This window comes from Nannobrachium achirus (assembly GCF_963921795.1).
Source record: "Nannobrachium achirus genome assembly, chromosome: 15".
Classification (NCBI taxonomy): Eukaryota; Metazoa; Chordata; class Actinopteri; order Myctophiformes; family Myctophidae; genus Nannobrachium; species Nannobrachium achirus.
This window is the reverse complement of record NC_137822.1, coordinates 37,436,016-37,454,759: the sequence shown is the minus strand read 5'-3', so window position 1 is coordinate 37,454,759 and position 18,744 is coordinate 37,436,016. Positions and strand designations below refer to the sequence as shown.

Sequence of the window (18,744 nt, the reverse complement as noted above, 5' to 3'; positions counted from 1 at the left end):
ACGCGAGACGAGGGAGAGAGGGGGAGACACAGTGGGGGGAGACACAGGGGAGGAGGACAGTACCACAGTGAGGAGCAGTGGGGGGACACAGGGGAGGAGGACAGTACCACAGTGAGGCGCAGGCTACCTTGGGAGAACGTGTTAATGACAACAAGGCTGGGGAGAGAGAATCAATTAGCACCCCCCTCTATGGGCCCATTAGCACTACACCAGTGCCCTAAGCACAGCACAGCACATACAAACACACACACACACACACACACAGAGGAGCATATGTCCAGTGTTACCTGCACTCAACCATGTGTGTGTGTGTACACACCAGAAGCATGCACTAATAGCAGCAGCATGTCTCTTGTCGTGCAGAGGAAAGGCAAGTAATATGCATTGTCCATAGATGTTTGCAGACAATATTTTTTGGCCAGGTGTTTCATCAGCATAGGGTACAATTTAACCATGTACAATTTAGACATTTAACAGACACTCTGAATCCAGAGTGACAGTAAGCAAGGTAAACACAAGGTAATAAATCAAACGCAAATATAGTGCAGTGCCTCAGTAATCTACTGGTAGGTAAACCAAGGAAGAATGAATCATTAGTCTAAACATGAGGGGTTTGCCTGCACAGTTCAATATGTCTTTATGGACTGATGCTTTTCTGGTTTTGGAAAAAAGCAAACATCTCTTGCGGAGTGCCCCGTGACCCGCGAGTGAATCCAGTTGGTGTTGCTCGGCCAAAAAACAGCCGATCCACTTATTGTTGTTGTGCTCTCCACTCGTAGTAGCAGGAGATCATTCAAAGTCATTCAACAAAATACTCATATTTTAACTCAGATTGTGGTCTAAACGGGAGACACCCAACCCTCTAACTGCTCCCTGTACCCAAACCGAACCGAAGCCGTAAGCCAAAAAACAAGGTTCAAACCAAACCGTGGGCTAACTGAACTGTTGCACCCCTACTAAAATGTAAAATAAAAAAACCTAAAAACGAAATCATATGTACATTGAATGGCCTATGAGTGCAAGAAGTTTCAGTATGGCGAGCTGGCAGCGGATGCTGAATAACAAGTCTGGAAGGCCACAGTTGGCCCCGTAGAGGTGGGCTGCAGAGGCTTGGTGGGCAGGTGTAGCCTGGGATCAGACTCATATCCACGCAGGCCAGGCCCAAGGACAAGCCATCAAAGCCCTGTCCAGTGCTGCTGAAAGAGCAGGCCAGTGGCTCTGGATCAGGAGGAGAGACCACAGCTGACTCCGAATTCCGAAATGATGCCCAAGTCCAAGACGACATCAAGGGGAGCGAGGTCTAGAACATGGGTCTTCAACAGGGGGTCCGGGACCCCTAGGCCCACGACCTGGCGTTTGTCAACGAACCTAAGCACTACAGAAAAATCAGTGACCATACATGAAGCTAGTTAGCATTAGTTTTTTGTCTTTAGGTTTTTAGAACTTTGATTTTACTGTGTTTTTTCTAGATAGATAACCATTTGCATTTGTTATATTGTTGATGATGTTCTGACATATTATCTTGTTCATTATTGTGATGTTATTTGCTTATTGTAAGTCGCTTTGGATTAAAAGCGTCTGCTAAATGCCTAAACTGTAAACTGTAAACTGTAAGCACACCGGTGGGGGCAAGGATTCGATCTAATGCTTTTCAGAAGTCCTGAGGGACATAATTTTATGGTCGAAAAGGACCTTTTGACCGAAATCTTTGGTTTCGGTCGAAGTATGGAGCCCTTTAAGCTGCTCTACCGTGGTTCTGGGGGCTGCAGAATCCATGGCACTCAGGATAATAACATCATATCCAGTGTTTGTAAAACTGATACAAACTATATGATGAGTCAGAGGAGAACGCATCACCTAGTGACCGCGCACCAGTTCAAAAGAACATGATAAACAGCGATGTAAGCACAAATAATAGTATTATTTTAACCCATTAAAACTGCAAAAGTATCTAGTACAAGCTCACGGCACGTCACTTCGTGCCACGCCAACTATCCACAACTTTCCAACATCCCATCGTGCATTGCGCAGATGTTGCACAGAGTTTCCGGCGCCGCAGCCGAGTGTGATCTTCAAGCTCACAACGGTTGCATCTGCTACGCGACGTGAGCTTGTACGTCTGCTGTTAACCAGAAGTGTGGTGCAAAGAATTCTCCAGTAAATTCCCGCGGAAAGAGGTGGATAAGAGGTGAAGTGTTTCAGTTATGTGTGTCAGGACTTGGGACTAACCCAGCTTGAAAAGCCCCGGGCAATCCCAGGCCAAACCAGGACGTCTGGTCACCCCACTAACAGCATGTTTCTGAGAACCAGTACAGAGTCGCACAGTGGGGAGGATGAGTGACACACAACAACAGCAGCACATGAACCCTATAAGCCGCAGGAACGAGAATGCAGGAAGTAGCCTGAACACTTCCTCATTCGGGAGTCAGTCTTCTGAACCCCTCTGAGTCACAGGCAGCTGACATGCATAGGGCTGCCACCATTATGACATTTTTACATGGCGATTAATTGTCACTCAAATAATTGCGATTAACGGTTTAATTGTGTATTTGTCGTTGACAATTACATTTCTGTTTGGCAATGAAATGACTGACATATTTGACAATTTTATAAAAAGAACATTGCTAGTGGAAATAGTAGATCTGCTGTTTTGGCAAATGTTCCGCCCCAGGATAATGGAATTTGATTATCGTGATAATATCGTAAATCGCAATTTCTTTTGTCACAATAATGTCAAATAATGTTCATATCATCCCATCCCTACTCCGCAGAGCAATCAATCAGGCTCCATTAGCTCAGGGGTAAAAGATTATATATTTTTTGTTGTTGCTCTAAAACCTTCATATACAGCATAATATATATCCTATATTTCTATTAATTGTGTCCATGCAAAGCTGTCCAATTAAAATTGTATCTGTCTGGCTCATAACTTTACAAAGGACCATGCCAGTAATCTGGCATAATGTAAGCTCCATTGATGAACTATTCTCGACATACCTGGCGACCGTTTCACCCAAAACATACCGACGGGGTTCGTTTGATTTCCCAGAAGTCACTGGATTCAGATACGTTTCAGAGAATTGATGAGACAGGTTTCGGATTTCTTCCGGTAACAAATCACGACAATTAATACGACTGATTTGATTGGAGAACCAATTACTCAGTGGTAGAGTCGTTTCCAGAGTGATAGGATTCCGGGAAAGGCTTCGTGCAGACACTGCTTAAAATGCGGTCATCGTTTATCTCGATGACTACGCAGGACTGTGTACTAGGGATAGGACATATCAAGAGAAGAAACCCTCGCAGAATGAGATATAGACCTAATGTATGTTAGAATACATGCTTTTGGTGCCAATTCTCTCTTTCTTTCTACTACAAAAAAGGTCCAAATGCCCATCCCTACTGTGCATGGATCCCATGTCCTGTAATTTATCACAGTGATAATTCCGATAACTAATTCACGTTAAACAATTTATTATTATTACGGTGTAGTTCTGTAGGAGGCGAGCCGTCTAAAACTGTGGTTCTCAACCTGTGGGTCCCCAAATTATTTTGGGGGGTCCCCAGATTTTCTCACTCAACAGTAAACAAACCAACATAAGGTTTAAGTGTATAAAGGGTATCTGCACATTTCTAAAGTGACAATTTAAGGACTTTTTAATACCTCTAAAATGACAAATTAAACATTGGCCAAATTGTCAAATATTAAAGGCAGAAATTGTGAAAATAGCAGATCTACATGCTCACAACGCCTCGCATGTAGATCTGCTATTTTCACAATAGGACGCCTCGCATGTAGATCTGCTATTTTCACAATAGAACCGTGTTATACAAAATGTAATGCCTCTTAGTGCTCGTAGGGTTGGGGGGTCACTCACTAGTTAAAATATGATTATTTTGGGGGTCACGGCCTGAAAAGGTTGAGAACCACTGGTCTCCAGCCTGGGTGTGTGTGTGTGTGTGTGTGTGTGCGTGCGTGCGTGCGTGCGTGCGTGCGTGCGTGCGTGCGTTGTGTGGCCGCGTGCATGCATGTTAAATACTGTATGGTGTCGGCGCTGCCAGTAGGTCAACGAAGTACCTCTTCCCATATGTTTTATATACAGCATGTGTTTATAGTCAGCCTTTCAAACAGAGGCCTGCATACAGTCTGCTTTACCATTTAACTATCCAACTTATTCAACTTTCACTTTCATTTTTGCACAGTTTGCAGTCTTGTTTCTTAAGTTGTTGCTCAACAGTGTTTGGCTGTCATTTCCACTGTGTCTGTGTCCTGCACACAGATATCATGTTCCGGCACTCAGTCAATAATCCACAGACTACATGTATCCAAATATCAGCTGTCAAAGAGACACTGATGTCACCTTCTTTCTCTTATCCTAATGGGCTTGTTAAAGATTTTGATCGCACACAGATTACATTTAAAGAGCACATAAAACCAACAACAGTCACAATGTGGATTATGTGGAGCCCTGTTCAGATTGGCAAGCCTAAATCCAGCCCAAATCCCATTTGTGGACATATATCCAGAATGGAGGCGTGTTGTTTTCATGTAGTCTAAACTAGAGCTCTTCACGGGGGATAAATGGCGGACCTGAACCCTATCATAGTACAGTTGGGAGTGATAAGCCATCACCGCTGTGTAGTCTTTTAAAGAGAGAAAACTACAACATTATGTCATTAGCCGCGGTGAAGGGCTATCACCGCAAAACCCAACAGCTCTCCTCTGTTTTTGAAGCGGTGAAAGCCGCTTCCAAGGAGTGGCTTTGTGTGTCCCGTTCATGTCCATATATGGTCATTCCAGTCCAGAATGAACAGGTTTTATCAGTCCCAGCATGTGTGTCCCGTGTGTGTCCCGTTCATGTCCATATATGGTCATTCAAGTCCAGAATTAACAGGTTTTATCTGTCCCGTAAATCCAGAATATGTGTGTAACGTCCGTCCCGGTCTGATGATTGGATGATTAAAAATGTCCAATGAGACCATACTTTGAGGATTGGTCAAGCTTCACATGACAATTCGGCCCTCCAGATAAAATCATTCATTCATTCAGAATATAAAGAATGTATGGATCACAGAGTTCATAGCTCTAGAACACATAGAATAATAGTTCACCGCTTCACTTCGAACCGAGGTTTGATTTTTACTTTCAGACATCTCCCCATCACCCCGTTCATTGATTGGTCGGAGGCACAGAGGCATCATAGTCATGGTGATAGGACTTCACCATGACTATGATGGCCTCCACTTGTTATCACATTTTTAGGTGATAGCTCTTCACCTAAAAGTTGAGGTGATAACCCTTCACCTTGGATTATGATAAAGCGCCGCAATAATTTTACGCTGACGATTAATTGTTACTCAGATAATTAACGATGTAATTGTGCATTTGTCATTACAATGAGATTTCTGTTTGGCTTGTAGGCTTTGAAGTTCCACATGGCAGATATGACACATAACCTAAATATACAAAGAAATGACTGACATATTTGACAACTTTATACTTAAAAAAAGAACAATAGCCGCTTTCCAATCCGAGGGATTCACACTTTGAAGTGCGCATTTCAAGGGCTATGACGTCACTGGTCACAGATCTACAAGCTCACAATGCGTCGCAACGCAACGCATTGTGAGCTTGTAGATACGCTATTTGGCGCGGCCCAGTGACGTCATAGCCCTTCAAATGCGCACTTCAAAGTGTGAATCCCTCGGATTGGAAAGCGGCTATTGATAGTGGAAATAGCCGATCAATTGCGTCGATTCATCGATATATAAAGGAAAGCGCGATGAAAAGCTTCTTGATTATTCGGCTATACGTTTATTGGCTCTCGATATGGGTTTGGATATGTTTCCGATGAATTGCCGTTCCCCGGTGTGTTCCTTGCTCTAATGAACAGCCTGGAAGGCTGTTTGGTGGACAGCCCTCCAGGGAGAGAGCTTCAGCCTTACAGCGCATGCAATTAGAGAGAAGGGTGGGGCTTTCAGCACTACATGTAAATGTGATTAGAGTAGGCGGAGCTTTCAGCCCTAATTGTAATTAGAGAGTGGGGGTGTGGGGGGGGGGGGGGGGGGTCTTCAGCGGTTCTCAACCTGTGGGGCCGGGGCCTGCAGGTGGGCCGCGAGGGTATTGCATGTGGGCCCATTTATTAAAATCTTTGAATATATTTATTCTTTTAAAGCGAACATTTTTAACTCGAATCTTTGCTTCCCAGGGTGTCCCTATGGAACCAAATATTTTGAGATGGGGGTCCGCGGTCAAATACATATAATTCTAGGGGTCCACAGATAAAGAAACCATTAGGATTTAGAAGACATTTTTAGCTACTTAATGGGTTCAATAGTGGAAATAGTGGCTCCAAAAGCTTGTAGATCGGCCATTTATTTTTTGAAAACGCACAGTGTGAATTAAAGGCGATTATGTAATCATGGTGACACAGACCTAAGACACAGGGGTCCACCAAACCAAGGGCCCGTCCCCCCACCTTCCCCCATGCAGCCATGTGAGCTCAGCTGTGTTGCAGTGGTGCTGTCAAAGTCTCACCTCCCTGTCTGGGCCCAGAGAGAATGTAGCGCCGCCCCGCTAAACCTCCCCACACACACACACACACACACACACACACACACACACACACAACCAACAAGCTCCAAGCCAGAGTGGTTCTCATACTTTTTAGTGCCAAGGCAGGACCCCCAAATTTGAGCAGTGATGGCTGAGTGGTTAGTGTCCATACCTAGGACTCCGGAGACCCCAGAGGTCGCAGGTACGATTCCCCGCTCCAGCTATCACTGCTCCCCCCCTCGCGCTCCTTGTGGGCTGCCTCATAGGGTTCAGCTGGGTTAAGCTGAAAATACCCTGCGATACCCGAATTTCCCCCGCGGGAGGAGTAGGTAACTATCTATCTATCTAAATTTTAAAAGGTTTTGTCCAATATGTATTTGGGTTTTTTTCATGGGACGATTGCTCTATGAACGGTGAACGTGAACAAATTGTTTGAACGGATAATTACCGCCAAAGTAGTGATTCGTTCACGGAAACGAACGGGATTGCCCACCACTACAGTGAGGATCCCCCACTGGGAGGACGCAAACGCAATAGAGCCTTGGTCCTAGTCCTATCGTCCAACACTCCCTGGCGACAGGCTCCCCACCTCCCCAGCCCATAGGAAGTATGCCTCACCTTCCTTCGCCCAAACACGGTGTGTTGGTAAGGACCCTCAACAAAGCCGGATGCTCCGTGGTGGATTCGAACGCTCAACCTGAACAGTATTTTACTTTTCAAGCGGCACTAACCGCTCCTACATCTGGCTTTGTCTAGATGTATGTCAATAGCCGCGATTCTTTTTGGCTCCAAGTGGTCAGCCTGTGATGTCAGTCGTCTATGACGTCAGTTGTCTTAAGACGTATCTTCTTGGGAAGAGCTTTCTCAACGCGAATTCTGTCATGTATAAAAGTACTTTCTGTCAGCACATGTCTCACGTCTAGTTAGTATAGTGGTAAGTATCCCCGCCTGTCACGCGGGAGACCGGGGTTCGATTCCCCGACTAGGCTAATTTTTATGTCCCACATTGGCCAAGCTTCGCAGGAGGACCCTTAATGAAATTAACTCATAATAAAAAGACACCGCTCACTTTTTTTTCTTAATCAAAAAGCCATAAACCACTAAAAAGATGGTAGTCTCACATGTTAGTCACACAACGGTGATGACTTCAAATACTCTTTTTCATCTAAAAGTACCTAATAACCCGAAAATCGGAAAAATAGCTGATCTAAAAGCTCAGTAGCTCACAACACGTCACAGCGTGACGTGGAGTGCGACATCATGCTTCCATATATAAAGACATGGATGGCTTCTATGGAATCCAAATGAGTGAGAACTGCAGTCTGTCTTATCCTGTCTTCTTTCCCTTTAATAATTTAAATAATGTAACTACTTTCAGGAGGTCACAAAGTGTCATCATCTAATTTATTCAAATCAAATTAACACAAATAGTTTCTCCAATCTGAACTATGCAAAGGGTCAACCAGACCATCTGTTGGGATCAATATTCTGTATTGCTGCTGGTCTTTGGTCGTCAATGTACAGACCGCAGCGCCGCCGCTTCCCAATCTGCGGTCCGGGGGCCCACTGGTGGGCCGTGAGGATACTGCAAGTGGGCCCTCAACTAATCCGAAAAGCGACTAAGATCGGAATGTAAATATAGCATTGATTACCGGTATGTAAAAAGATTAACCCATTCAGAATGGGTACACTATATTCATCATTATATATTAAATATCATTATATATTAAAATAGCAGATCTACAAGCTCAAAATGCATCGCAGTAGATCTGCTATTTTTGCTTCTTTTGAATTGGAATCCAAATACAAAAACTAATTCATATTTTTGGTTATTTCTTAATTGGAATCCTGAAATGTAACATTTTGATTTAATTTCAAACGCATTTAGTCATATACTCATGTTAACTTTATGAACCTAAATACAAATACATCGGACATAAAAAATACATTTTAATACTACTAAACTAGTCATTAAGCTACTAATATAGACTGACGGAATTAAAGCAGGTCATGTTTGGAATTGTAACAGCTGAAATCAATAATATATCAGTATTCTGGTATTAACCTGCGGGCCGCATTAAGTGAAGGTGGGGGCCGCATGTGGCCCCCGGGCCGGCAGTTGCCCATGTATGTCCTAGACATTATAAAGTTCCTCATTATTGGATCCGGTTCCCGATCCCAACCCTAGTCACAAATACAGCAAACTGTATCTGCATGATGATTATTATAATAATTATAATTATTTAAGTTTAAAGTATGAAGTTGGCCAAACAGCTAATGATCCTCCTAACACCCTGGATGCTCCAAAGTCTAGAAGCTACGAGCTCTGAGCTCCATTTGGAGTGAATTTATCACCCTGGCAGAGATTAGGGTGATTTTATAGGGGTGGGGAGGTGAAATAAAAAGGCAGTTACTCTAACTGGCTCACAGCGACAGCAGTGCGTTCAACCATCAATCCTCTACCAGGCTGACAGGCCTGTCTGTCTGCAGGCCAACACAATATTAATCAAATACATTTTTATTACCCGAAAATGAACGCTAAGTATTTAGAGATGTCAGGTCATTTAGGCAGATGCTATGGGCTAATTGTTTGCCCGGTGATCCCAGTTTATCGAGGCACGGCTACACTGTCCCTCTGCATTTCTGGATGTATGTATGTGTTTACCTTGCTTATTGCATGTCGCTCTGGATAAGAAACAGTGTTGCCAGATTTTGTGAGAGAAATAAGCAACCAGGTCTATTAAAACAAGCCTCAAAAGAAGAATTTATTTGGGGGGTCGGGGGGGAAGCCTTGACATGAAAATGTTTAGGAAGCACTGGCTTAACTACAAGCTCGCAGCGCGGCACTCGGTGCACACGCTGCGAGCTTGTATATCTGCTATTTTTCAATAGTTAAAGCATAAAATAATGATACACAATAATGGCTTCTAAATGGCTTAAAGTGATAGTTCAGCTATTTTTGACATAAAGCTGTGTGAAATACTTGCCATTAAAATAGTGGTTACAAATGTATTAATTCATTACCAGAGTCCTGTGGTCAGAGTTCTGGTCAGTTTTAGATGAATATAAAGTAGTTCCGGTGATTTGGTAGGGACTCATGGCCCAATTATTAAAAATAGATGAATCCACAAAACTAGCGTCATTTGTATTGTTGACCTATTTCTACCAAATAGACCAACTTTCGTTCAACTTTGACCCCTCTGTCACATGGTACTATTTTTTGTGTCCAGTATCACTACGCCGCTGCAACGTATTTCCCCAAAACAAGGTGCTTTGCAGTCAGCTGATCAGAACGAAACCTCGCTCTATATGGTAGAAATAGGCCAACAATACAAATGACGCTAGTTTTGTGGATTAATCTATTTTCAATGATTGGGCCACGCCAAATGGCCCCCACCCCATTGGAACTACTTAATATTCATCGAAAACTGACCAGTAACTCTGACCATGGGACTCTGGTAATCAATTAATACATTTTTAACCACTGTTTTAATGGCAAGTATTTCACACAGCTTTATGTCAAAAATAGGTGAACTATCACTTTAACAGCATTAGGAAAAGAGCCCAAATTTGCAAATACACTTCAATATTTACAAGCTACTTTACAGAAGAAGACGCCCCAAAGTCGCTTATAATAAGCAGAAATGGCAACACTGATAAGACTCTTGCTAAAGGCCTAAACTGTAAATAAAGGAGGGGGGGGGGTCTTCTGTGAAACAAGGGCGGCGTCTCGAAAGGATTCAGATAAAAGACGAAACACGCCCGTTTTCACACTAGCGCTATTGTCTTTTCACACTACTGCTATTGTCTTGTATTTCTCCTTTTCTCCCCCATGCCAGAAGTGTGTGTGCAGAGCCTTTGAAGTGACGATGCCTTCTTTCCACCAGTGTGAAGCAGCGTGCTGCCGTGCTGTGCTGTGCCGTGCCGTGCTATGATGAATGACTCCTGTGATTCAGTGCTCTTCAGTACTAGTAAAACCTGGTCTGTTGCCATACGACCCCAAGAATAAGACCTGAGGCTAGCTAGGGATGGGATGATATGAACATTTCATATCACGATTATTGTGACAAAAGAAATGTACGATTTACTATATTATCGCGATAATCGAAATCCATTATACTGGGGCGGAACATTTGCCCCAAAAAATAGCAGATCTACAAGCTCACAACGCGTCGCATTGCGACGCGTTGTGAGCTTGTAGATCGGCTATTTTTTGGCAAAGACATTTGATAGGGAGTGAAAAGACTGTATCAAGTACGTATATTATAAGTACTTTTTAGCAATTATAGAGGGTTTAAGTGGTATCGGATATGCAGCTCTGCAAATAAAAGGTGAATGAGTGAGCGGTTGCTGCCGAAAGTCGGGGGGACGAAGATGGCGCCGTTCCAGGGCGACACGCTGAGAGCTGCTCTCGCCTTATTGCTTGTCTTAATGTTGTATGTCACTGTCTTTGCACGAAACGCGTCTTGTACGATGACCTATGATCGCCAGACTTTACTGGACATGAGATTTGTTGCTTCAGACGTTTTGATGCCTCGGGATTTGCCGAGAGAGCTACACAACAACAACAACCCGGTTCCACCATGGCGTGGCCACAGGAGGAAGAGGGGGAAGCGAGGTGGCGCTCTAGTGAAACTACGAGGACGTCCCTCTCGACCACCCATTCCCAGCATATTGTTGGCCAACGTCCAAGCTATAGACAACAAAATGGACGACCTCCGAAACCGGGTGCGCTCTCAAAGGGATATAAGGAACTGCTGTGTGTTTTGTTTCACGGAGACGTGGTTGAAAGCTGACGTCCCTGACAGGGCGGTACAGCTAGATGGCTTCTCTGTGTTCCGCACGGACCGTTCCATGGAAAACACAGGAAAGACAAAAGCGGGCGGTGTTCTGTTTCACATCAACGACTCTTGGTGTACTAATGTGGATATAGTCTCCCAACACTGCTCGCCGGTGTTGGAACATCTAACACTACGGTGTAGACCGTTCTACCTACCCAGGGAGTTTCCTTGTGTGTTGCTAACGGCTGTATACATCCCACCAGAAGTGAATGCATCTGAGGCTATGGACGAGCTAAGCGATGTCATCGGCAAGCAGGAGAATAAGCACCCGGAGGCCATATCAATCGTGGCGGGGGACTTTAATCACTGCAACTTGAAATCGGTGTTGCCACACTTCTACCAGCACGTTAAGTGCTCAACAAGGAACGACAAGACGCTCGATCATTGTTATTCCACCATCAAGGCTGCCTACAGAGCGATCCAACGGCCCCACTTTGGGAAATCTGACCATCGAGCTGTGTTACTTCTACCTGCCTACAAGCAGAGAATGAAGTCCGAGCAACCCAAGGTGAGGTCTGTTCAGTGCTGGTCCACAGATAATGTATCTAAACTCCAGGGCTGCTTTGAATCGACAGAATGGTCCATCTTCAAAGACTCAGCCACAAGTTTGGATGACTACGCTGACACTGTCACCAGCTATGTTAAATTCTGTGTGGATAATTGCATCCCAGCGCGAACCGTTCGCTCCTATCCCAACGAGAAGCCGTGGATGAACTATGACACTCGTCTGAAGTTGAGAGAGCGCCGAGCCGCCTTTCAATCTGGGGACGAGGAACGCTATAAAAAATCCAGATACGACCTGAGAAAGGCGATCAGAGACGCTAAGAGACAATATAGGGAAAAACTGGAGAACAACTACAGTGGCTGTGACGCACGGCGTATGTGGAGAGGGCTGCAGGCGATTACGGATTACAAACCGAAGCCGGCTGTTATTAACACCTCGGACTCTCTACCGGACGAATTGAATAACTTTTTCGCCCGCTTTGAAACTCACAACACGGACCCAGTTACTCCGGTGCGGGGAACACCCGGTGCGGTGGAGCTGCAGGTGACACAACGAGATGTGAGTAAAACTTTCAAAAGCGTTGGGACTCATAAGGCGGCCGGCCCTGACGGGATAGCCTCACGTGTCCTTAAACTGTGTTACGACCAGCTTACGGGGGTCTTTACTGACATTTTTAATATGTCCCTGTCATTGTGTGTGGTACCGTTGTGTTTCAAGGAAACCATAATTGTACCCATAGCAAAGAAAAAACCTGTCGCCTGTCTTAATGATTATCGCCCTGTGGCTCTGACCTCTGTTCTTATGAAGTGTCTGGAAAAAATGGTTATATCACATATAACGCACATTATCCCTGCCAATACTGATCCACTACAGTTTGCATACTGTGCTAATAGATCAGTCGATGATGCTATTTCTCTCGCACTACACATTGCCTTGAAACATCTGGAGAAAAAGAACTCTTATGTCAGACTACTCTTCATAGATTATAGCTCTGCCTTTAACTCATTTAGTGCCACCCCTTTCACCACTAGAGGGCGCCCAGTGGCCATAGAAAATCCCATAGAGATATGCTGGTATATGCAGAAGCCCTGCAGCCATGACTTGCCTGAACACTTTCCTTTGTGCATGTACAGGAAGAGGATGAAGTTAGCTTGAAGTTAGCTATTGGCTACCAAGCATTTTAGAAGCCTTATTTTCGTCAACTTAGCCATGATTAAACCTTGCACACCTCATGCATGGGAAAAAAACAGAGAAGAATGAGCTCTAAAAAATCCAATGCAATCCTGGATTGCATTGGAGTGGATTTGTGCAGTTTGTTCACAGCTTTCAAACAAAAAAATCCGATTGGAAATCCGTTCAGGCATTCTTGAGATAATCGCCATTATGTTTTACATGTTATGTAAACAAACATGGCTGCCCTGTATGTTAGATGGGGTTGTATGGGGGTGGAACATGCAAAATCGCGATTGAAAATCATGTTCACCAGATTTGATGGGGTCCAAAAAAAAAAAAAAAAATCAAAAAAAAATTTTCAAAAAAAAAAAAAAAAATTTAAAAGCCGAACTTGTTCGGGATCGGCACTCTGCGATACGATAATAAAGCCGAACTAGTTCGGGATTGGCACTCAATGAGTTAACACGATTGTACCATCTAAGCTTGTGTTGAAACTCAGGGGTCTTGGTCTTGGCAGTAGTATCTGCAACTGGCTGCTTGACTTTTTGACAGGCAGGCCACAATCTGTACGAATAGGGAACAAGCATTCATCTAAGATATTGACCAGGACTGGAGCGCCCCAGGGCTGCTGCCTCAGTCCCTTGTTGTATAGTCTGTTCACCTACGATTGTGTTGCCAGGTGTGGCAATAATTCTATTCTCAAGTTTGCAGATGACATCACGGTTATAGGACTAATATCCAACGATGATGAGAGGGCCTATAGGAGGGAAATTGAAGAGCTAACCCTATGGTGCCAGAATAACAATCTCTCTCTAAATGTTAGTAAAACAAAAGAGATCATCGTTGACTTTAGGAAGTCTAAAGTCAATCACAGTCCCTTAACCATAAATGGTTCACCTGTAGACATAGTGGACAGTTTCAAATTCCTGGGTGTTCACATAACAAACTCACTCACATGGTCTCTAAACAGCAAAGGTATCCTTAAGAAAGCGCAGCAGCGATTGTACTTTCTGAGGCGCCTCAGGAGATTTGGCCTGAGCACCAAGGCTCTTGTAAATTTCTATCGCTGTACCATAGAAAGTGTTTTGACAGGTTGCATCACAGTGTGGTTTGGTAACGTGACTGTTCAAGACAGTAAACAGTTACAGAGAATTGTGAAGAGAGCTGCCAAAATCATTGGCACAGAATTACCACAGCTATAACACACGCTGTAAGAAAAAGACAGAGAACATCTTAAAGGACAGCAGTCATCCCGCCCATTCCCTGTTCTATCTCCTCCCATCCAAAATACGTTACCAGAGCATCTCATCGCACACCACCCGTCTCAGTAATCGTTTTTATGCTCAAGCAATCAGGTTGCTTAACGAAGAGATGAAAGCGAGACCTAGGTAGTCATGTGCACTGTACGCAGTTTTTAAACTGTACACTGTTACACTGTATGGTTTTTGTTGTTTTTGGGTTGTCTTGGGTGACTTGTTGTTGTCTTGTTGTTGTGGGTTGATGTTTTTGTGTGTAATAAGGCTGAGAGTGCTCCTGGCACAAGCATTTCATTGTATGTCTGTACCTGTATGGATATGCATGTGACTAATAAACCTGAACCTGAACCTGAACCTGAACCTGAATTGATCCCAGTGCAAAATGGAGGACAATATCACGATAAACCTGAGGCCCATTCCACAAATGTCTTCTAAAACCATGCAGTTCTCTGAAAAAACTGTATGTAGTGCTATATCAGGGGTGCTCAAACATTGACCGACCACCAACAATAAATGTAGTTGGCCGCGGAAGCCGGACCCTCCCGTTGAAGACCCTTTATCCACTTATAACAACAGTATAGGTATGAGGTTGGCAAGGAGTATCTCTTCAATCACTAGGCCTGTTCTGAATGTGGAATATAAGTTGCTACCTTCAAAAAGGATTTACAGAGTTCCAAAGTTCAATATGGTCAGAGTAAAGAAGTCCTTTGTTGGTCGGTCGATTTTCAGGCTAAATTTAGAATCTGGCCGAGCGGTAAGCAGAACAGTGGGCATTATTTCTCGTTTTCATGTTTTTTTGCTGTGCGACCAGTGTTAATTTCATTGAATAAAACTATGACGAAAAACGTTTGTCGACTATGTTTTTTCACAGAAAAAGAAAAAAAACTAAGCTATGATGACTAAAACTATGACTAAATATATTGACAATGTCACCAACAAATAAAAACTAGACTAAAATGTTAGGGAGGGACTAGTGGAGAAGGGATCCAGTAGAACTAAAAGACAAGTCATTGTTGAATGACTTGTCTGGAAGCCTGCAAATCCACAAATGGATATGTACCCCCAAGTGTTTGGTTTATTCGCTACTTCTGCCTCTCTACACACCTTGTGTGAGATACTGTTTTCGTGGGAAACACTAGTCATCTACCACATCAGTGGTTCTCAACCTTTAATTTTAATGTCAGTTTGATAAGCAATATTAAACCACAAACTGAATGGTTCCATCTTGTACACACTCTGAGTTACAGACACATAAGGGTCCATTTGGTTCCTGACGATCAATGATTCAGCTGGGGGGCTGAATGGAGCCCTCCTGCTTCCCCCTCAAGGACCCCCTCTTGGAGAGCCACTGCAGCACACTGCCCTTGACGAGTGGAGAATCGATACAAGAATAAACAAGCAATTGGATCGACACAAACAGACTCCAATATAAATCTATGGGGCGCACTGAATATTGACAACTTAGCAGGTGTATATATGTGATATTAATCAGGACCGAGCAATTGCATGGAATATTTCTTGCCTAAAGATGTATCGATGGCTTATAGACAAGCTGTCGGACGGACGGACACAGACAGAGAGACATGTCTGTTTGTCCTCGCCGGCTGTCAGCTCCTGCTGCCTCTCTCCTTAAAGCTGTCACCGCTCTCCTTAGGGCTGTCACATCTATCTGTACGGAGCAGTGGAGCAGACACGGCTGAACCGGCCACATAATTATTAAATACGCATTCAGCTAACAATGGGTTTAAGGGCCGATGCATACTCCACTTTTAGAGCCGAGTTTAAATCGGTTTGGAGCGTCACAACATGGGAGAGTGTTTTTTGCAGGTCTTTCAGTCCGAGTGTATCAAAAATGCAATTCGGTTAAGGCAGCAGAAGCTTGTGAGCTTGGCTGCGTGGAGGTGCCGAAAGTCAGGGGGGCGGAGATACACCTGAACCTAACCTTAACCTCAGTAAAACTAACGCTGGTGAATGCTAACCTGGTGAAATGCTAACCTGCCGACGCTGGTGAATGCTAGCCTGGTGAATGCTAACCTGGTGAAATGCTAACCTGCCGACGCTGGTGAATGCTAACCTGGTGAATGCTAACCTGGTGAAATGCTAACCTGCCGACGCTGGTGAATGCTAACCTGGTGAATGCTAACCTGGTGAAATGCTAACCTGCCGACGCTGGTGAATGCTAACCTGGTCGGACCAACAGGAGGTTGTCTCCACCTTAACCCAGGTGCTTTTTTGATACACTCGGACTGAAAGACCTGCATAAAACAGTCTCCCGTCACAACATCTGGGTAGCACAGAACAGTTGACTTTATGACGGTACCCGCGGTTACACATCTCCATTCAGAAACATTGCCATTCAGAGGATTGACTTCCATTATTCTAAATGGAGGTGTCACCTAAACCTAACCCCTAACCTCAGTGGGGGAATTTCTGAATGGGGATGTTTCTAAGTGGGGGTGTTTCTGAAAGGAGGTCTGCCCCCGGAACCCATTTAAACTGGGTTCTAAAAGTGGATTATGCATCGGCCCAAAGACAGCGGTGCTCAACCTTTCCCATCAACGCAGCCCATAGAGAGACGTGATTGGACACAGCTAATGGAAAGCGGTCCACATCACACACAGCACATGAAAACAAAAAAAGTTACAACTATTCAAATTGCTCCGAAAAAGCACGCCTCTTACCAGTGGATTCTAAAAGCGGACACAATGCGTTCACGTTCAGTCAGTCGATCACCTTTTTGGTCATTTCTCATTGGGTTGAATTAAAAAACAATTTAAAAAGGTGCCCGGTGTGCTCCAGCCTTGTTGTGCTAGCGTACACACACACACACACACGCACGCACGCACGCTGTGGTTAATCAGTTATACTGTAGGCCGATTTAAGAACAACTCATGACTTATGTACACATCTGAAGAGATTAAATTCAGATTTTATACGTTGTCGCTCGCCAAAAATAGCCAATCTAGATCGTCTATTTTTGGCGAGCGACACCGTCATAGTGTATGAAGCATGACAGGTCATTATCCTAGGTGCAGGCATTCTGCTGTGGGACATTACCCTGCTAGAGAAAATACCTGATCTATTCTATAATACATCACTTAACCCCCTCAAGACCTGAGGCCCATTCTACAACCGTCTGCTAAATCCTGAGAGGTCTCTGAAAAACACATGTTGCTTTAGCAGTGTTGCTTAAAACTGGTTCATGTCAAGGACCCACAAAATGTATTGGGCTGCCGACTCCCATCTCAAAATACTTTGTTCCAGGGACCCCCAGAAGCAACATTCAAGTTAAAAATAGTCGCTATCTATCTATCTATCTATATCTATATCTATATATATATATATTCCAAGATTTGCAAACATTTTAAGGATCATTTTAAAAATAGCAGATCATATCGCGACACAAGGTGATGAGCTACAGGCTTGTGTATCTGCTATTTTTGAATAGCTACGGTAAAATGACACAGATGCAGATGCTTTCCCGGTTTTAAATGGATTAATTAACCGGACCGGTTAGCTCAGTCGGTAGAGCTCTCGCCTTTGGACCACAAGGTCATGGGTTTGATTCCGGGCACCGCCAACTCAGCGTATGAGTAGCACGGCTTGGGTGTGGCAAGTATTGGGAACTGATGGTAGGTGTGGCTGAAACTTTCTCTCTCTTTTCCCTCTCGTAATTAGGAATGGGGATCAAAAGTGGGATCTAAATCAATATAGGTCTGTACTTATCAATACGTCCTATCAAGTAGAAGGTCTCTAAAGTGACAAGTATCGATAAGACCAGAGTCATGTTATTTAATCAAATTAACATGGTGCAGTGGTCGATTGTCAAATTAACTATTTGAATTTATTCAAACAGAGTCAATATCGACGCAGCACTGCTTTGCACATTGGGGAAATCTCCTAAAAGCATTCTCTATTGTATAATATAATGGACAGATCTACAGTACAAGTTAACAACATGTCACGATATGACACGGTAGTTTGTAGTAGATGTGACTTGACAACACCTAGCAATGACATCAAATCTTCAACCTTTTGTGTTAGTATTTAAGCCACAGTACAGACATCAGCTAACAGAAATGAATATATTCCAACATAAACACACCAGTTTCTTCAATATTTAGCGCATAAATGAATCTAGACTTAAAGAAGGGGTGGCCTGGGCCACAGGGTAGTGGTCCAGGCACCTAGGCTGGTAATCCAGCCCTTGCAGCGTCGCAGGTTCGAGTCCCGATCCTGACGACCTTTGCTGCGTGTCACCCCCCCATTTCTCTCTCCCCATTTCCTGTCAGCCTACTGTACACCTATCAATAAAGGCAGAAAAAGCCCAAAAAATATATTTAAAAAAAAGAATGGGTCACTTCTTCTGTCTCAGTCTGATCCGAGAAGCAGTGGAGTAGAAGCAAAAGTATT

General features: G+C 43.9%; 1 protein-coding gene across 1 annotated transcript in view; it reads right to left on the bottom strand.

The window, feature by feature from the left end:
* Positions 1 to 18,744, bottom strand: part of grk3 (G protein-coupled receptor kinase 3) — a 117,008-nt gene that overhangs the window by 86,308 nt on the left and 11,956 nt on the right. The gene's annotated exons all lie outside the window — the stretch shown is intronic.